General features: G+C 40.2%; 1 protein-coding gene across 2 annotated transcripts in view; it reads right to left on the reverse strand.

The window, feature by feature from the left end:
* Positions 1-13,839, reverse strand: part of SPATA13 (spermatogenesis associated 13) — a 95,473-nt gene extending 81,634 nt beyond the window's left edge. Inside the window, exon 1 of one of the 2 annotated variants that reach the window (XM_069467756.1) lies at positions 13,814-13,839. The gene's annotated coding sequence lies outside the window, so the exon portion shown is untranslated. Of the gene's footprint in view, positions 1-10,004; positions 10,052-13,813 lie in introns of those variants that run through there. The other variant, XM_069467755.1, reaches the window with a different exon arrangement.
* Between the last annotated feature and the right edge of the window lie 5,310 nt (positions 13,840-19,149).

Raw genomic sequence — 19,149 nt, forward strand, 5'->3', positions numbered from 1 at the left:
AGATCCCGTATCAAATGCCCACAAATGTAAAAAGAACCAGAAATGATCTAATTATGCTTGTCTCTGTTCCACATGCTACTCCGATTATCTCCACTGTACACAGGGGGTCACTGAGTCCTAAAGGCCACACAGTAGGATGTTTGAGTTCAACACACTTTTGGGATGACAGGATCTGGTTTCTTCTCAACCACACTACACCACTACTCAAGACTCATCTAGTTCTAGACACTTCCAACATGCATGATCCACTGGGGAAGCAAAGCGATGCTTGGAAAAGGTAAGTATCTTGGCCACAGTCGTATACCAAGTGTAAAAACTGGAACATAAACTCACGACCTTCCAGATGTAAAACTGTCATCTTCAGCAATGTATTTACAAGTATTTAAGCACCCTGCCCAAAAATCTTTGTCGTAGAATCCCTAAGTCTTTTTCATTTTATGTTCCCTCGTACTTGATTTCCCCCATCACACCTCAGTGCTGCTTCCTCGCGTATCTCGTACCATCTTAAAGAGAATGGACATCTTTATTTTTTTATATCCCTAGTGCAGGGATCAATAAACATTTATTAAATGAATGGATGACCTGAAAAGGATAGTAAAAATCTATTCTACATACACTGGAACGTTTTCTTAGTATGCTGGGGGAAGGTGAAGCTATTCTTATTTGATGTTATGTAATTTAAGACTTTGATATTAAAATTATGTGAATATTATGAAAAAATACAAATTCCATGTGAATTTCAAAAGATTGAAGAGTGACACTCCAAAGTCGTGTCTGCTTATGACAGACGGCTTCCTGCTGAGCCTCGCACCCTCTGGAGCTCGCCCTCATTCACTGCCACCGTGAGGATTTCACTGGCAACACCACGGGAGACTGACTACGGGACTCTGCTTCAAACCTGAGCAATATGGGAAGCTTTTAGAAAAATTATCCCAGACCCTTTCGGATGCTTTGAAAACTCCACACTAAGTTAATTGCTGTTAATTGTTCGCTGAATTTGTTGGCATCAAAGGATTAAACTCCAACGCAAATGAAGGCACTAAGATTAAGTTGCAGTTTTCCCTAGACAGTGGTCACCTAGCTAATATGCAACATGCTTAATTAAGCCTTTAATATTTTTAAAAATAGAAACACAAAATTTACAAATGATTATAGTACCCAAGAATACAACCCCAGTCCTACAGAGGTTGCCATTAATCCAAATATCACTTTAGCTAACAAATTCAGCCTTTTCCAAACCTTTCTAATCAACTTGTTAACAGGTGTTAATGTGTACCTATATTAACCAATTTATGTTCTCCCATGTTCTCACTCTCCACTCTCCAGGGAAGTGAAACTAGGTATTAAAACCAACAAATCAGTAACTTGGGAGACAGAGAAAGAGAAATAAAAATCCTAGAAAACCCACACTTATAGATAACCAACCCCTGAATAATTAAGAGTTTGATATGATACTGTATTGTTCCAAACAACAAGTGTTGGCAAAGGCGTGGACAAATCAGCACCCTCTGATATTGCTGGTGGGGATGTGAAATGGTGCAGCCACTCTGGAAATAATTTGGCAGTTCCTCAAAACAGTAAACACAGAGTTATCATATGACCCAGCAATTCCACTCCTAGGTGTATATATATACTCAAGAGAACCGAAAACTTACATCCACATAAAAACTTATACATGAATGCTCATAGCAACATTACTCATAATAGTCAAAAAGTGGCAACATACCAAATACCCATCAATCAATGCATACAAACGTTAATATATCCACATAACTGAATATTATCCAGCCATAAAAAGGAAGTATTGATACATGCTACAACACGGATGGAACTTGGCAATACTATTCTAAGTAAAAGAAGCTAGGCACAAAAGATTACATACTGTATGATTCTATTTATATGAGATGTCCAGAATAGGCAAATACGTAGAGACAGGAGGTAGATTAGTGGTTGTCAGAGGCTGAGAAATGGGGAGATGGGGTGTGACTGCTAACAGGTGCCAGGACTCTTTTGGGATGAACAAAATGTTCTGGAATCAGTTAGTGGTGATGGCTGCACAACTCTCTCTCTCTGTATATACCCTAAAAACCATTTATTGAATTATAAATGTGTGAACTTGGTCTTTGTATCTTTGTATCTTAATAAAGCTGTTTTTAAAAGTTGTATTGTCCACTTCCCATGAATTTAGTCCTAATTCACCCTTACAAGGAGCACTGTTTGACTCCCATTCCAATAAACAAACATTTTGTAACTGTCCTTCAGGTAAGAAAACCATTGTGAGCTCCTTGGATAGGTACAGATGGAAATACTGATCAAATTCCTGCAAGTGAGGTCACCATTCTACATACCTTTAAGCAGCCAGAATTTTGAATAGTGTACAAATGATTCTGCCTTAGAATGAACAGTGAGTGTTAGAAGAGGAAATGTTTGTCCTCCCACCTGAATGTTGTAGACCCAGTCTGTCTATGGCGTGAGGACCGACAGGGGGCTCAACCAAGTTCTAAAACTGTTACAGATCAAGATGTAAAACAACTATCTTTTAAAGATTCACTTGAGGGGAGACTGGATGAAGAACTAGTAACCCATTTCCGTGGTTCACGACTTACTACGCGTGGACTCAGCACTCACACGCAGCAAACACAGTAAGTACTTCGAGCCCCCGTCCCACCTGCCCAGCGACTTGGCGTGTCGGATTCACAGTGCTGGACGGTGCTCTCCTGGACGGTGCTCTCCGCCAGCGCTTCTAACATTTCTAACAATGCGCAACGCACCCCGCAAAGGGCCTGGGAATTCTGCTCTCCAGCTCCCGTCCTACTCTTACAGGCTCTAAACAAAAGAGAAATCTCAATGTGCTTTCTTTTCTTCTTTTTTAAATCATATGTTTGAAATGATGCAAAGTTGGGGACACTTTTAATTGCACATTTAAATAATTTTACATACTGGCACTCCAATCATAATTTTGCGATTTAGCCACTCCACGTACCACTGCAGTCTCAGGGATCTAGAATCTCTGTGCTACGAGGCCCTCACTGTCCCTGAGGGAAGCTGCTGGAGTCCATTTAACTGTCAGGCAGCACAGATCAAGGAGGCACCCACCAAGGACTCCGCTACTGACCCCGGGGTGAAAAGACGGGAAGTTGGACAGCTTGTACAGCTGAGAAGGTAAGTACCCTCTGGAAACTCATCTCGAATTTCTGCTTCTCTTCTGTGTTTCCATGGTCCTCAGAACTTCCTCCCTTCTAGACTCATGGCAAGGTATCGAAATCCCCCTGTGCACTCTGCAGAAACTCCCCGCGTCCATCCCGTTCACGGCTGCAGCTTTCTCGCCCAGCACGCCTGATGCATAGAGAACTCAACAAACTGTCGGGTGCGCGAATGGCTACGTGGTCACACTAATCACTCTGCTTCCCTACGCTCTCCCAAATGCTCTTGTTGTTTTTGCCACTGCACCTCTAAGTGCCAAATCAAATGGACTCCTTCCAGAAAGAATCCCACTGATGTTCCTGAGGCCCCCGGGGCCGTAACCACTGATTCCTCTCCAGGCTTCCTACTTGCCTGGTGGCTCCCTCTCCGTCCTTACCCATTTCCTCAGTTCTTCTGCCCACTCCCCAGGTTCCAATCGCAACCGGCTTCTCCAGCCACTCGACGTACCTGAGTGGCCTCTGTGACTGTGTCACCCCCTCCTCTCAGCCCCAGGTGAATCCATCCTAACAACAGCTGGGGAGCATCCCCGCCGGGACCCACCCTCACACTCCGATGCACCAGCTGAAGTCATCGGCTCTGCCGTCCCCCAGCACAGACAGCACCGCACACCGTCTTCTGTCAACCCCACCTCAGTTCTCCAGGTGTCCCCAGCGCACTGGCCGCCTTCCCTCTCTCCCTGTCCTGACCCATTCCCCGTCCACACCCCCATCTCTGCAGTCACTCCTGCCCACCCATGTGCTCTGCCACCGCCCTACCTCAGAGCTGTGTCACTTCTCCCCCAAGACCTGCTCTCGTTTTTCCATCTTTCTTCTCTCAATCCATTCAGCGCCCAAATGCCAGGTAAAGGTTCCCGAAGGTCGCCCCAATCACAGTCAACACCATGCTCAACAACTGTCAACGGCTCCCGTTCCAGGAAGGACTGAAAGTCAGTCTCCTCACCCGGCCTTCGGGGCTCTCACCATACACACACACACTGGCATTAGACTATTCTCAAAAATTTCAGGGAGCACTTAGAGCATGCAAGACACGGTGCCTGGTGATTCAAAAACAGCAAGAGTAAGAAGGAAATCGTGTCATCTCACGTTATTCCTGTTTGGATGCTGTAGGCTACAGTCAACCCAGGCCCCTGCTAGTCTCTGAAAGTGCCTCATGGCCGTGGCCTCTTTTTAGGCTGTTCCGTCCATGCAGAAGGCCTTTTCTGCCATGTTAGCCTCTCAAGACCTTCAAGGTCTGCCTCAATGGCACTCCCTTCCACAATCACGTCCCCTTTGCCTCCCCACCAGCCTGACCCCAGTCACACCGTGGGCGTGGATAAGCCCATCTCTGTGCTCAGGAGCCTTGGGGCAGACAAGCAGTCCAAGGGGACTCGGCCCTCGTGAGAGCAGGGGATCGATGCTTCCATCGACATTCAGGCACCCACCACATTAAACACGTACTCACAGCCAGGACTGTGGGTCTTGACTCAAAAGAGACACAGGTGCCCACGAGACATCGGGACTGCATGGGGACGAGGTGATGGACGGGTTTGGGCATGGTGATGGCTGCAGTCAAGAAGGACGAGAGAGCTGGGACAGTGTCCTGGAGGACACCTCTGTTCAGTGGGAAAGAGGAGGAAGACGAGCTGGCACAAGACTGAAAGGACAGAAGGAGAAGCGTGGTAGCAGGCGTCACAGTCACCAAGCAGAGTTGCAAGAAGGAGGGAGACATTAACGATGTTAAGGGTTTTAGAGAATCAAGAAGTAGTACAAGAAAAGGCTGTTGAATTGGAAATTACCAGATCATCGTTTAACTTAGAATGTGCTTTCATAACTCTAATGAGGTGTACATCAAATGCAAAGGCTTTAGGAAAAAATGCATGGTGAGGAAGAGGAGGCACATGCAAGCCTCGGAGATACAACAGGTTTGTTCTAGACCACTGCAATAAAGCAAATACTGCAATACAGCCAGTCACATGAAATTTTTGGTTTTCCAGTGTGTGTTTACACTGTACTGTAGTCTATCACGTGTTCAACAGCATTATGTCCAAAAAAACAATGTACATACATTAATTTGAACATGTTTTATTGCTAAAAATAAATGCCAGCAGTCATCTGAGCCTTGAGCACATTGTAGTGTTTTTGCTGGTAGAGGGTCCTACCTCAGTGTTGGTGGCTGCTGACTGATCAAGGTGAGGTGGCTGCGGCAATTTCTTAAAAAAAACATAACAGTGAAGTTTGACACACTGATTGACTCTTCCTTTCATGAAAGATTTCTCTGCTGTTTCATGGCCTTTTACCCATAGAACTTCTTTCAAAATTAGAATCCATCCCATCCTCTCAAACACTGCTGTTGCTTTATCAATTAAATTTATATAATTTTCTAAATCCTTGGTTTTTATTTCAACAGTACAGTGTTCACAGCATCTTCACCAGGAGTATATTCCATCTCAAGAAAACGCTTTCTTTGATCATCAGTAACAAGGAACTCCTCATCCATTCAAGTTTTATCATGAGTCCCATTTATTCAGTCCCATCTTCAGGCTCCACTTCTAATTCTAGTTCCCTTGCTATTTCCACCACATCTGCAGTTATTTTCTCCACAGAAGTCTTGAACCCTCAAAGCCATCCATGAAGACTGGAATCAATGTCTCCAAACTCCCATTAATGTTGATATTTTGACCTCCTACCATGAATCACAAATATTCTTAATGGCATCTAGAACAGTGAATCCTTTCCAAAAGGTTTTCAATTTACTTTGCCCAGATCCAGAGGAATCACTACCTACAGCAGCTACAGCCTTACAAAATTTCTTAACCAATAAGACTTGAGAGTCAAAATTACTCCTTGATCCATGGGCTGCAGAATGGATGTGTGTCAGCACGCATAAATACAACACTAATTTCCTCGTACATCTCCATCAGAGCTCTTGGGTAACTAGGTACATTGTCAATAAGCAGTAGTATTTTGAAAGGAACCTTTTCTGAGCAGTGGGTCTCAAGAGAAGGCTTAAAATATTCAGTAAACCTTGCAGTAAACAGATGTGCTATCATCCAGGCTTTGTTGTTCCATTTAGAGAGCACATGCAGAGTAGATTCAGAATAATTCTTAAGGGCCCAGGATTTTTGGAATGGTAAAGGAGCACTGGCTTCAACTTCAAATCACCAGCAGCATTAGCCCCTAACAAGAGAGTCAGCCTGTCCTTGGAAGCTTTGAAGCCAGACATCGACTTCTCCTCTCTAGCTATGAAAGGTCTAGATGACATCTTCTTCCAATAAAAGCTATTCATCTACATTGAGAATCTGTTGTTCAGTGTAGCCACCTTCATCAGTTCTCTCAGCTAGATCTTCTGGACAACTTGTTGCAGCTTCTCCATCAGCACTTGATGCTTCACCTTGCACTTTATGTTATGGAGACGGTTTCTTTCCATGAACCTCATGAACCAACCTCTGCTAGCTTCAGACTTTTCTTCAGCAGCTTCCTCGCTTCTCTTGGCCTTCATGGAATTAAAGAGTTAAATCTTTGCTCTGGATTAGGCTTTGGTTTAAGAGAATGTCGTGGCTGATCTGAGCTGCTATCCAGACCACTAAAACTCTCTCCGTATCAGCAAAAAGGCTGTTTCACTTTCTTATCATTTGTGTGTTCACTGGAGTAGTTCTTTTAATTTCCTTCAAGAACTTTTCCCTTGCACTCACAACTTAGCTAACTATTTGCTGTAAAGTGTTTGCCCAGCTTTTGGCCTGTCTTTGCTTTTGACACGTCTTCCTCACTAAGCTTAAGCATTTCTAGCTTTTGATTTAAAGTAGAGACATGTGACTCTTCCTTTCACCTGAACACTCAGAGGCCATTGTAGGGTTATTAATTGCCCTAATTTCAATATTGCTGTGTCTCAGGGACTAGGGAGGCCCAAGGAGAGGGAAAGAGACAGGGAACAGCTGGTCAGTTGAGCAGTCAGAACACACATTTATTGGAGAAGTTTACTGTCTTTCATGGGTGTGGTTCGTGTCAGCCCAGATCTATTACGATAGTAACATCAAAGATCACTGATGCATAACAGATATAATAATATGGAAGAAGTCTGAAATATTGTGGGAATTACAAAAATGTGACACAGAGACACGCACACACTGTTGGGAAAATGGCGCCAATAGACTTGCTCCACACGGGGTTGCCACAGACCTTCAATATGTAAAAGATGCCATACTCCAAAACGCAATAAAGTGAAGAGCGATAAAACGAGGTATGTCAGTAGCTGTTTTCCACGTTCCTGCCAAACTTCCAGGAAGAGAAGGGTGGGGAGATGCAAGGCAATGACTGCGTGTGAACAAAGCCGGCCGAGAACTGGGCATGGGCAGGTCTACCTGGAAGAGCGGCCGCCTGACACTCAAGAGCTGGACCTGCTTCTACCTCCGGGGATGATCCCACAACAGAAAAACAGACCTAGCTGTGGCTGTTTCTCCTCTGGCTGGCAAAAGAATTCACGGGCTCTGAAATTCCTGGAAGTGCACAGGCAGTCACAGCACAGGGTCCAAAAACAGGTGATACTGCTTTGAAAAAAGTAGTTTCCTGCTGGAGTGTCAGAACATGTCACCTGGTGTTTGCTGGGACAGCCTCCTCAAAGACAAGGATTAATCAAAGTCTCTTTGTAGGTTCTTCTCAGTCTGCATAAACCTACACCTACATATCTGACCTACGCTGAGGCTCTTTTCAACTAAACAGCCTATTAAATGTGCCTTTACGGAAATCAAACCACCTTCTTGATAAATTAGCCAGTTACAATTTCCTGACGATATACAAAAACCAAACACACTGCTATTTCCAGTCCTGTCTCTTGGTCTTCCTTCCCTTCCTTCCTTCACTTTTTCTCATTTGATCCATTACAGTTTTGTTGCTCATTTCAAATAAGTTGCCCTGTGGGGAGCTTCTCTCTAAAACCCATATTTTCCAGGCAGAAAATTAATCATTGCTATGCTTTTTCTTTGGGTTCCTGAAATTGAAGGCTGAGAAATTCTGAAAGGTAAATAACTTCTCTTCAGCTACTGGGCCTAGCACAGTGGCACGATTTAGACCCTGAGGATGACCCGAAATCATTTCAGCTGGAATCTTGACTTAGCATTGTTGTTCTATTTTTACTTAGTTCTTGGATTTAGGACACTCTGTCACCAGTTTTGCTGGGCCGTTGCTGCTGTTCCCTCTCGCATACCCTCTTCTGCTCGAAGATTGTTATCACCCCCCAGCAAATACATGACACGGGACTGTGCGTGTCCGTGATGTACCATAAACTTCTGACCTTGGTCCTAGCAGTGATTCCCAATGACTGGGGTAGCATCAAATTTTCTTGCGCCTACTCCCAAACTTCCCAGTTTCCCACTTTTACTTTGTAATTATGTACATCATGTTTGCAGGTGAAGGAAAGATGACTTGTCTGTCTCTTCATGTACACTGTAACACCCACAGTTCCTCCCTTGGAGGCTGTGATGGTTAATTTTGTGTGTCGGTGTAGCTAGGCCATGGTGGCCAGTGTGGTCAAACACCAGTCTAGGTGTCACTGTGAAGGTCTTTTTTAGACGTGATTGACAGTTAAATCGTAAACTAGAGGAAAGCAATGGACCCTCCATAATGTGTGTGGGCCTCGCCCAATCAGTCGAAGGCCTTAAAAGAAAAGACTGAAGTCCCCAGAGAAGAAGGGAATTCAGCTTCAAAACTGCCTTAGGATTCAAAACTAAAACACCAACTCCAGCCTACGGACCTGCCCTGCTGATTTTGTACTTACCAGCCCCCACAATCTTGTGAGCCAACTCCTTTAAAATCTCTGCCTCTCTATTTACACACACACAGTATCGGTTCTGTTTCTCTGGAGAAACCTAACATGGGGTCATGAATGAAAACTGCATTTATTTGTATGTATTCTAAATTAAATCCAGGTAATTAGAAACATTTAATAAAATGCATCATATGACATTTAAAACACCATGCCTGTTATGTTAAAACTAATGGTTTGCTTAAGGTTTCTGGAGTAAGACCATATAAAAGACTTAATAATCACGATGTCAAAAAATTACAGAAGACTATTAATGGATTTAAAATTAAAGGAGTGATTATTTCCAGAGGTGATATAAAAGTCATGACTTAATTTGGCCCTTTCAAATCTCAGTCCCTTAAGTTCTCTGCAAAGGTTTATTTCTTACTAAATGGATCTCCAGATAGCTTTAGAATAAATTATAGCCTTGAATCAGGAAAATCTAAATTATAGGCCCTTAAAAGTCAAGCTCATGGCAGTACTTTGCTAATAAATAAAATCCCTTGTGAAAAAAAATCCTTCATAAAACAAGCAATAAAACTTTAGTGAGGGCCTATCACGTGTGGCAGGCACTATTATAAACAAAAGCATTTATTGTACGGTCTTTTGTAACGCAAACTAGCATCTACCCAGCTCCACAAACACATGTCACAGTATGGTGCTTCAGTCCTCATTATTAGGAAAGGCTTATATTGAACTACTTAAAGGGGGGAAGTGCCCAGGCCGGCAATAAATACAATCACGGAGCAGATCCCCAGGAGAACAAAATGCAACGCTATGTGCATGTACTTTTCAAAACACTGGCTCCCTGTGCCCACTCTCAAAGGCGGAGGCGATTTCCCAAGGAACCACCACTATCTCTACTCAGATTCTAGAACAGTAAAGAAGTGGTCATTTTCTGTAGACTCTGCCACTTAACCTCAAACTCTGCATAATAAAATAATGGATTTTCCTCTAACTCTGATTTTCATCAAGATAACTAAAGAGCTATTTTATTTTAAAAAAACAATCTGGACCCATCTTACCTTTTCAAGTCTTGAAAATGCCACTACAGAGGTCACACCACAGTAGGCATGGTTTTATTTTAGGTCCAGTCACTTGGCAGGAGAGCTCAGACCATGAAATTATCAGAGCTTTGAACTTTGTCCTGCACAGAATACAAAAACCCACCACTGTGATTTGTAAGTTCATGCTGTTGCCTGGCATTAAGTTAATCTATAACAACAATTACACATCAGAGAGAAAAAAAAAATCAACAAGTTAAATATATACTCTAGAAAAACCAAGACTGGCAACAACAACCAAAAAAAAGTGACAGTCTTTGCGATTTGGTTGGCTGTGCGTGTGCGCTTTCTCCCCCACTGTCCGGACGTGTGAGGGCATACGCTGGTGACCACATGTTTCTGGACTGGTGACTGCTCAGCCCACCCTGGGTCCACTCCACACTGACGGTTCTGTTGAGCTCAGTGGTTCTGGGTACAAAAGAAAAGCAAACGGGCTACCTGGGTTAAGGACGAAACTAAAAACTTTTTCCCAAGAATTTTCTGTATCGAGTTTCAACATCCAGATGACTTTAACCTTGATTTTTCAAAATAAGTCATTCTCAGCAAGCACTGACACCAGATAACCTATTTATCCAAAATCAGTCATTCAAACACAGCAGTCAGCATATGTCGCAAATAAAGAAAAAATCTGCAGAAGTCTCTTAACTCTTCACTTTGCACTTTATTCCAAGTTTCTTCTCACAGCAGTCCTGGGAAGGACGTCGGCTTTTCACGGTGACTTCCCTCATCTCTCTGAGTTTCGGAGTATAACGTCTGCTCAACGTGTTACGTGTATTAAATGAAACAATATGTGAGAAATACCGTGTGCCACTGTGTCAGAAGATGCTTCCGGAATTATTTTTTAAAAAATCACACAGAGCAAAATGAGGATGAGGAGAAGCCTCCAAATCTCCAGCCTCACCTCTCTGCCTGGCTCAGCCCCAGGGGTGCTGACAGGGAAGGCCACTGTTACGACGGAGATACAAAGCAATGAAAGCATCAACTTGTGCCTCTTTGAAAACTTTCTACATAGAAAGAGAGTCAACCCTGGGACACTATGCCTTTCTGTGTACTAAGTTAAAGGTGCGATGATGCCCTTGTCAAACGTTCCCGGTTCTGCCATTCAGTCTTGGTTGGGTTTCTCGGCAGTTTTCCAAGTAGTAAAGAATTAAGGCCTATCCTGAAGGAAACTTATGTGTGTTATATTTGACTTATATTTGAAAAAAATGTCTATTCAATTTATGTGATTTTATATTTGAAAAATTCAACCCTTTGCCAAAAACACTTCAACATGCATACAGAAGTAAATCAGATGAGAAAATTTAGACTCAGAGCGTGTTGGAAATAATAACAACCAGCCCACAAAGTGTGACTTTACCACACTGAGGGCATTCAGGCATGTAGCAAGCTTCGTTACATCTTTCCTAGCAAGTTACGTGAATAAGGACCACATGTGAGGAGATGCCCTTCTTCAGAAGCTTCATACATTCTCACCCCAAATGTGCCAATAAAAATAACGGTGCCCTGCGAGCCAATAACCCCCCGTGGGCACCGATCCACCACTGTGAGCAATGCCACTGTGTTCCCTACAGGAGCTGCCTTTGGTTTCATCAGGTTTGGTTTAATGGACTTGCTTTGTTTGGCCTGATTAATGAAGTGGAACAACATACTGAGTTTTTCTAACACTGATAAAATCTGCACAGCTAAATATTATTTAACCCTAGCAGAACAAAATTACCAGAAATGAAGACTTTTAAAAATTAAGGGATATACCTTAAGGAAGAATAACTATATGACCACAAACGCTTAGCACTGCAGCCTCGATCATCCCATCTGTAAACTGAGGCTGGTGTAAAAGGATCTTTCCCGACTCTAAGACTCTCAGCCTATCCAGAAATAGGTGTTCAGTCTCACCTAGCCAGACAACCTTCCCAATGCAAGAATCCTTTCTAAAGAAAAAAATAAACTCTGAATGGAGGTTTTCCACAATTAGTTTAATAATGTCAACAAAACCTTCCATTCAAACATTTTTTGTGTGCCAGACACCGTATGAGGTGCTGAAGATGAAGAGTATATAAAAAACACAACTACTTAACATATAGCACTCGCTGAATGCCAGTCCCTGTGCTGAGTGCTTGTTGCTGAGTCTTTCTGAATTCTGAGAAGGACCCCAGGAAGCAGAGACTTATCCACATGTGACACACGAGGATGTGGGGGAGGTCTGCACGGCGGTCCAGGCTCTCTCACCCTGGAGCCCATGCTCTAAGGCACTTCCTCAGGAACTCATAATAATTATGGCCAAGGAAAAATGACAGTCTTTAACAACAGCTCGAAGGCATTCCAAAGAATTAAAAAGGAAAATAGAGTACTCCTTTGTCAAAGAATTTAATGAGAATTTTTAAATTTCAGCTAATCGGCCATTAAACAAAATTGAAGACTTTGAACCAATTCATCTATTATTTCAAATTACTATTAGAACAGGGGTAATACTAGACTTAATGTTAGAACATAAGTATTAGAATATGGTTAATAATTTAAAAGGAGCTTAAGTCATCAATTCTTAGTCTTTACTTACTGAGTGTCTGCTAGCATGAAGTATTCGGCTAAATAATTTATATATTTTATTCTAGTTCTCACATGAATCCATGCTATGTATGAGAAAACAAACTGAAGGCAAGGCCCAGAGTCCAGTATTTAACCCAAAATGAGAAAGCCAGGACTGAAATCCAGGAATACTGCCTCCCAAATTCTCTTTTAACTATACTTAGGCCTATGTTTGAAATAATGTGCATAGTCATTATTTATATGACTGTGTAAATATTTATATATACACAGATACATAAAGCACATAAAGATGTTTATTCATATGAAGGTATTTCTTAATGTCTACCTGATTTGGAGATACTCATACATACTGGGAAATCGTGAATAAGATTTTTCAGAGTCTTTAAATCCACATAATTGAATAAAATGTTCTACTGGTCCTTACTGCAAAGTGCTGGGTACCTCAGGACACTCAAGGGAAGCCAAAAGCCCGCTCACAGCCCTCAAGCGGTTCACGATCAGTGGAGCAGACAAAAGGAGCAAGCATGAAACCCGGAAAGTATGACAACCTAGTGCATGATTACGTACGCCACTCGGCCTTATGCATTAACTGCAGGAGTTCAGGAATAAAAGCAGCTTCAGAGGCAGGATAATCAAAGAAAGCTTCATGGAAAAAGTAAGATCCAAACATATGCCCATGAAAGATGAAAACTCTGAGTGGCTAAGAGAAAGAAGGATATGATGGCATAAAAAATGGTTGTGTTGGTCCTTTCAGAAATTAAAAACAAATAAGGAGAATAAATACCACTTCTTCACAAAATCTTCCGAAAAACAAAATAAGAGAGAACCTTGTCAAACTCATATTACAATGTCGGCATAACCCTGATAACAAAACCAGAAAAAGATATCACAAGAGTAGAAAAATACAAATCAGGATTTCTTATGGATATAGACACTAAAATCCTCAACAAAATACCAGCAAACCAAACCCAGCAACGTGTAAAATTACTATTCACAGTGACCAAGTAGGATCTATCCAAGGAATGCAAGGTTGGTTTAACATCCGAAAATCATTTAAGGTAATACCCCATCTCAATAAAGAGACCCCCCAAAAAATGATCATCTCAATAGACACAAAAAATATTGAAAAATTAAACTCCCCTTCGTGATAAAAACACTCAAAGACAAGTAGTAGAAGGGACTTCCTCAAGCTAATAAACAACAGTTACCAAAAAGTCACAGCTGACCTCATACTTAATGGTGACAGACTGGATGTTTTCCAAGATCAAGAACAAGGATGCCTGCTGGCATCATTTCCATGCAACATAGTTCCAGAAGTTCCAACCAGGACAATTCAGCAAGAAAGTAAAACAGGCATCCAGACTGGAAAGGAAGAAATAAATTATATTTAATATCTCTACTTGCATGTGACATGATCTTATACAGAAAAAGTACTAAAGATAACACTAAAAAACTATTAGACTAATAAATGAGTTCAGGAAGTTTCCAGGATAAAGATATAGCCATGCACCACATAAAGATATTTTGATCAATGACAGACCGCATACACTACAGTGGTCCCATAAGATTACAATGTAGCTGAAAACTTCCTGGTATCCAGTGACGTCATAGCTGCCCTACCACAGTAGCACAACACGTTGTCCTGTGTCTGTAGTGATGCTGGTGTCAACAAACCTACTGGACTGCCAGTGTATAAAAGTCTAACACATACAATTATGTACAGCACATAATACTTGAGAATAATAAACAACTATGTTACTGGTTTATGTATTTACTATACTATATTTTTATCATTATTTTAGAGTATATTCCTTCTGCTTATTAAAAAAAAATTAATTGTAAAACAGCCTCAGGCAGGTTCTTCAGGAGGTATTCCAAAGGAAGGCATTGTTATCATAGGAGATGACAGTTCCATGCGTGTCATTGTCCCTGAAGACCTTCATTTTGATTAATTAAGGAATAATAAAGATGCTGAATAGACGATACAATTTTCAACCTCTTTTTATATTAATACTAAGGAGAAAGGAGGAGGCTTGTTAATAAAGTGATACAATACAGCATGAGCTTGTCACCTATTAACAATTAACAACAAGTCAACCAATCATTTTATTATTTATTTAGATATATGGAGCTTCCTTAGAGAATTACCAGGCTCCACTGACATAGAAAACACAGTAAATTAAATCAAACAGCCCCAAGGTGAGGGAAGGAAGACCGACTGCGGGTCACTTCTGGGACTCCTGCCAGGACCCGGGATGCGTAACCTGCCCTTGGACTCACCTGGCTCCATTAATCGAAAGACCTGGTTGTCTGGGAAAATAACATATTTTTGTGATCCAAAAAGCAGACATTAAAAGGGAAATGATGATGTCATGGAGAAAAGAAAGAACAAATACTAAGATTTATTTAGCTGTACTTTATATTTATAACTTCTTGTACGTATTACATGAAACATAATAGACCAAGGTCTCCGCCGCCCTTCTGAAGTCGTACCTGGTAAAACAGGTTAAACTAATGGTGTGTTTACAACACATGAGGTCACTTCAGAACTGATACCAGATCTGTTTGTATTAACATTTAAGTTCAACATGACGTGTCCATAGATAGTCCTTATAAAGTTGTGTTACTGAAATGACAGATGGAAATGAATTTTTCCAGACTACATGGAGGCTTCTATTTCTTAAGAAATAAAACAAAAATGGATATAAAGCCTAAGAAACGTATACTTTGTCCCTGTCTTCATAACAATCAGATTTAAGAACCAGCAAACTCAGAGCCTCTGCACCCACTTCCGTGCCTGGCACACAGGACATGTGAAAAAACCGCTGTATTTTGAACTGAATTTTGAATTCAGAGTGACTATGTAAGCACATAATAAAACATGGAGTAGTTTTTCTGCAAAGCATTTTTAATACCACTTTTCAAATTTAAGCTATAGCATCTGAAACTAAAATAATCTTCAAAGTTGAATTTACTCATGTTTCCTAGTAATCACTCTCTATGGACGCCACTGGGATTTCTAAGCTTCTCTTCTGTGGGAGAAGAAAAAAGATACTTAGATCTGTATCTCTCCACATCCTCAAGGATTGGACTATGTCTGGAACAGAGGAAATAGTCAACAAATCATAGAACAGATGAATAAGCTAGCTTTTATATAAAAACTCCATTTCGTTGTTCTGGGTCTAATTAAACTAATGATTGAATAAGTACTTAGTAAACCTTAAGGTGGTTAACTGATAAGTATTGCTCAAGAAGAAGCAAACTAGACAACCTTGAAACACATACTTTTCCTCCAGTCCTAGTTGGCAAGTTTAGCTGTCGGCCTCTGTTTTTCAAGATCAAGCTTGACTTTCTTCAGACTTCCTAATTCTAAAATTACGGTGCAATGAAATGGCCCTCTTTGGTCCCTAAATATCAAAAGAATATTAACTCTTCTCTCTTCCTAGTTGACTGTCAAAATTTCCCTAAATTGGTAATGTAGACTTTTAGCCAAGCTATTTTTGCTGGACAGTATGACTTCAAATTCTATGCTGTCCAATCTTTACTTTCCTTTTCCTGCCAAAAAAAATAAGAAACAAAAAACAAACATCACTACAACAAAACACTCCACTACAGGATTAACACCACTAACCAACAGGATGAGACAGCTATAGAACACTCCATCCTCGAACAGCATTCTTTTCAAGTGCCCATGGGACGTACATCAAGATAGACCAATATCCTGGAACATAATGCAAACCTCAACAAATTTAAAAGAACCTAGATCTTATACAATGTGTTCCCCAATCATAATGGAATTAAACTAGAAACCAGTAACAGAAAGGTAACAGAAAATCTCCAAATACTTAGAAACTAAACAACACATGTTTATTTAATAAATAATCTACAGGCCAAAAAGTAAACCTACAGAGAAATTTGTAAAAATACATTTAACTGAATAAAAATGAAAATGCAACATTATCAAAATTTGTGGGACATAGCTAAAGCACTGCTTGTTGTGAGGGAAATGTATAGCATAAAATGTATACATAAGAAGAAACATCTCAAATCAATAATCTAAGCTTCCACTTCAAGAACCTAGAAAGAGTAAAATAAAACCAAAGCAAACAATAGGAAGAATAATTAAGGTAAGAATAGATGTAAAACAAATTGAAAACAGAAACCATTACAGAAAAATCAACTGAACAAAGAATTGTTCTTCAAATAGATCAGTAAAATTGACAAACTTCTGGCAAAACTAACAAAGAAAAAAAAGATAGAAGACATTGTATACCAGTATCAGGAATGAAACAGGATATCATTACAGATCTTGCAGACATCAAGACAATAATATGAACAACTCTAAACACATCAATTTAACAACTTCGACAAAATGGACCTCTTCTGCAAAAAACACAAACTACCACAACTCACACAAGGTGAAATAGGTAACTTTAACAGCCCTAGTCAATTAAGGAAACTGAATTTGTAATTTCAAAACTCCTAAAAAGGAAATCTCCAGGCCAAGTGGTTGCACTGAGAAATTCTACCTAATGTTTAAGGAGAATTAACATCAATTCTACAATATCTTTCCAGGAAATGGAAGCAGAGGAAACACTTCCTGATTCATTTTATGATGCTAGCATTAACCTGATACTAAAACCTGATAAAAACAGTACCAAAAAAAGAAAATTACAGCCCGATATCACTTATGAATATATTCACAAAAATGCTTCACTAAAGAGAATTCAGCAACATATAAAAATAATTATACACATGACCAAGTCGGGTTCATTCCATTTGGGTTTAATCCAGGGATTTACAACTGGTTCAGTACTTGAAAATCAATCAATGTAATCCACCATATTAACACGCTAAAGGAAAAAAATCATATAACCATATTCATTGATACAGAAAAAAGCATTTGATAAAATTCAACACCCATTCTTCCTTAAAAAGAAAGAACTTACAGAAAAACAGGAATGGAAGGGAACTTCCTCAACTTGATGAGCAGCATCTACAAAAAACCCTACAGCTAACATTATATTTAACGGTGAAAGATGGATGCTACAGTCAGTGTAATAAGGCAAGAAAAGAAAAGGCATATAGATTAGAAAGGAAGAATTAAAACCATCCCTATTTGCAGATGATATGATTGCCCACGTAGAAAACCCCAAGGAATCTACAAAAGAAAAAAAAAAAAAAACAAAAAAAAAAAACCCAAGAACTAATGAGTGAGCTCCACAAGGTTGTAGGATACAAGCTAAACTTTTTTTTAAATCAATTGTATCTAGCAATGAGCATGTGGACACCAAAATTTAAAATACAACAGTATTTCCAGTCACTCAAACAAATGAACTACTTAGATGTACATCTAACAAAATGTGTACAGAATTTGTATACTGAAAACTACACAGTGCTGAAGAAAGAAATCAAAAACAGATCAAATAAAGAGAAAAACTGTGTTCATTGATTGGAAAACTCAACACAGTAAAGATGTCACTATTCCCCAGACTCCTATCAGATCCCAGCAAGACTTTTATAGATAGAAGATTATTCTAACATTTATAAAGAAAGAAAAGGGAGCTAGAATAGCTAAAACAATTTTGAAAAAGAAGAATAAAATAGGAGGAATCAGTCTACCCGATTTTAATATTTAGATAACTACAGTAATCAAGACTGTGATACTGGCTGAGGTACAGATATATAGATCGATGGAACAGAAGAGAGAACCCAGGAACACATCTGCACATGCAAGATCATCTGATTTTTTATAAAGGAGCAAAAGCAATTAAATGCAAGAGGGACAGCCTTTTCAACAAATGGTACTGGAGCAATCAGACATCCACAGGCCAAACAAAAGAAGGAATATGGACCTAAATCTTATATCTTCTACAAAAATTAACTTTAATAGATCGTGGATTTAACTATAAAATGTAAAACCATAAAACTCTTACCAAAAAACACAGAAGAAAAATCTTCGGGATTCAGGGCTAAGCAGAGTTCTTAGATTTCACACCAAAAGCATGATCCATAAAAGGAGAAACTGATAAATTGTATCTCATCGAAATTAAAAACTCTCATCCTGCAAAGACTCCATTAAGAGACTGAAAAGTCAAGCTACAGAGTCAGAAAACATATTTGTAAGCCACATGTCTGAAAGAGTATTAGTATCTTCAGAGAATGATGCTAAGTGAGAAAAACTAATCCCAAACATTCTACTTTTGTAACATTTTTGAAAGGACAAAATTATATAGAGAATAAATTCGTGGCTGTCAGGCTAAAGGCAAGGGCGGGCAGACAGAAGTGGGTGTGGCCGTAAGAGAACACACAGGAGGGGTCCTTGGGGTGATGGAAACACTCTGCCTCTTGACTGTATCGATGTCAAGATCCCGCCTGCAACATTGTACTGTAGTCTTGTGAGGTGGTATCATAGAGGGAAACAAAAAAATCTCTCTGAATGGTCTCAAAATACAGTTTAATTTAAAATATTAATAAGCAAGAATGTTGAGCTCTTTGCTGATACAATTACATATCATCTTAACTTTCAAATCCTTACTCGTTTCTTATGCCAACTCTTGCC

This window comes from Eulemur rufifrons, chromosome 4 (genome assembly GCF_041146395.1).
Source record: "Eulemur rufifrons isolate Redbay chromosome 4, OSU_ERuf_1, whole genome shotgun sequence".
NCBI lineage: Eukaryota > Metazoa > Chordata > Mammalia > Primates > Lemuridae > Eulemur > Eulemur rufifrons.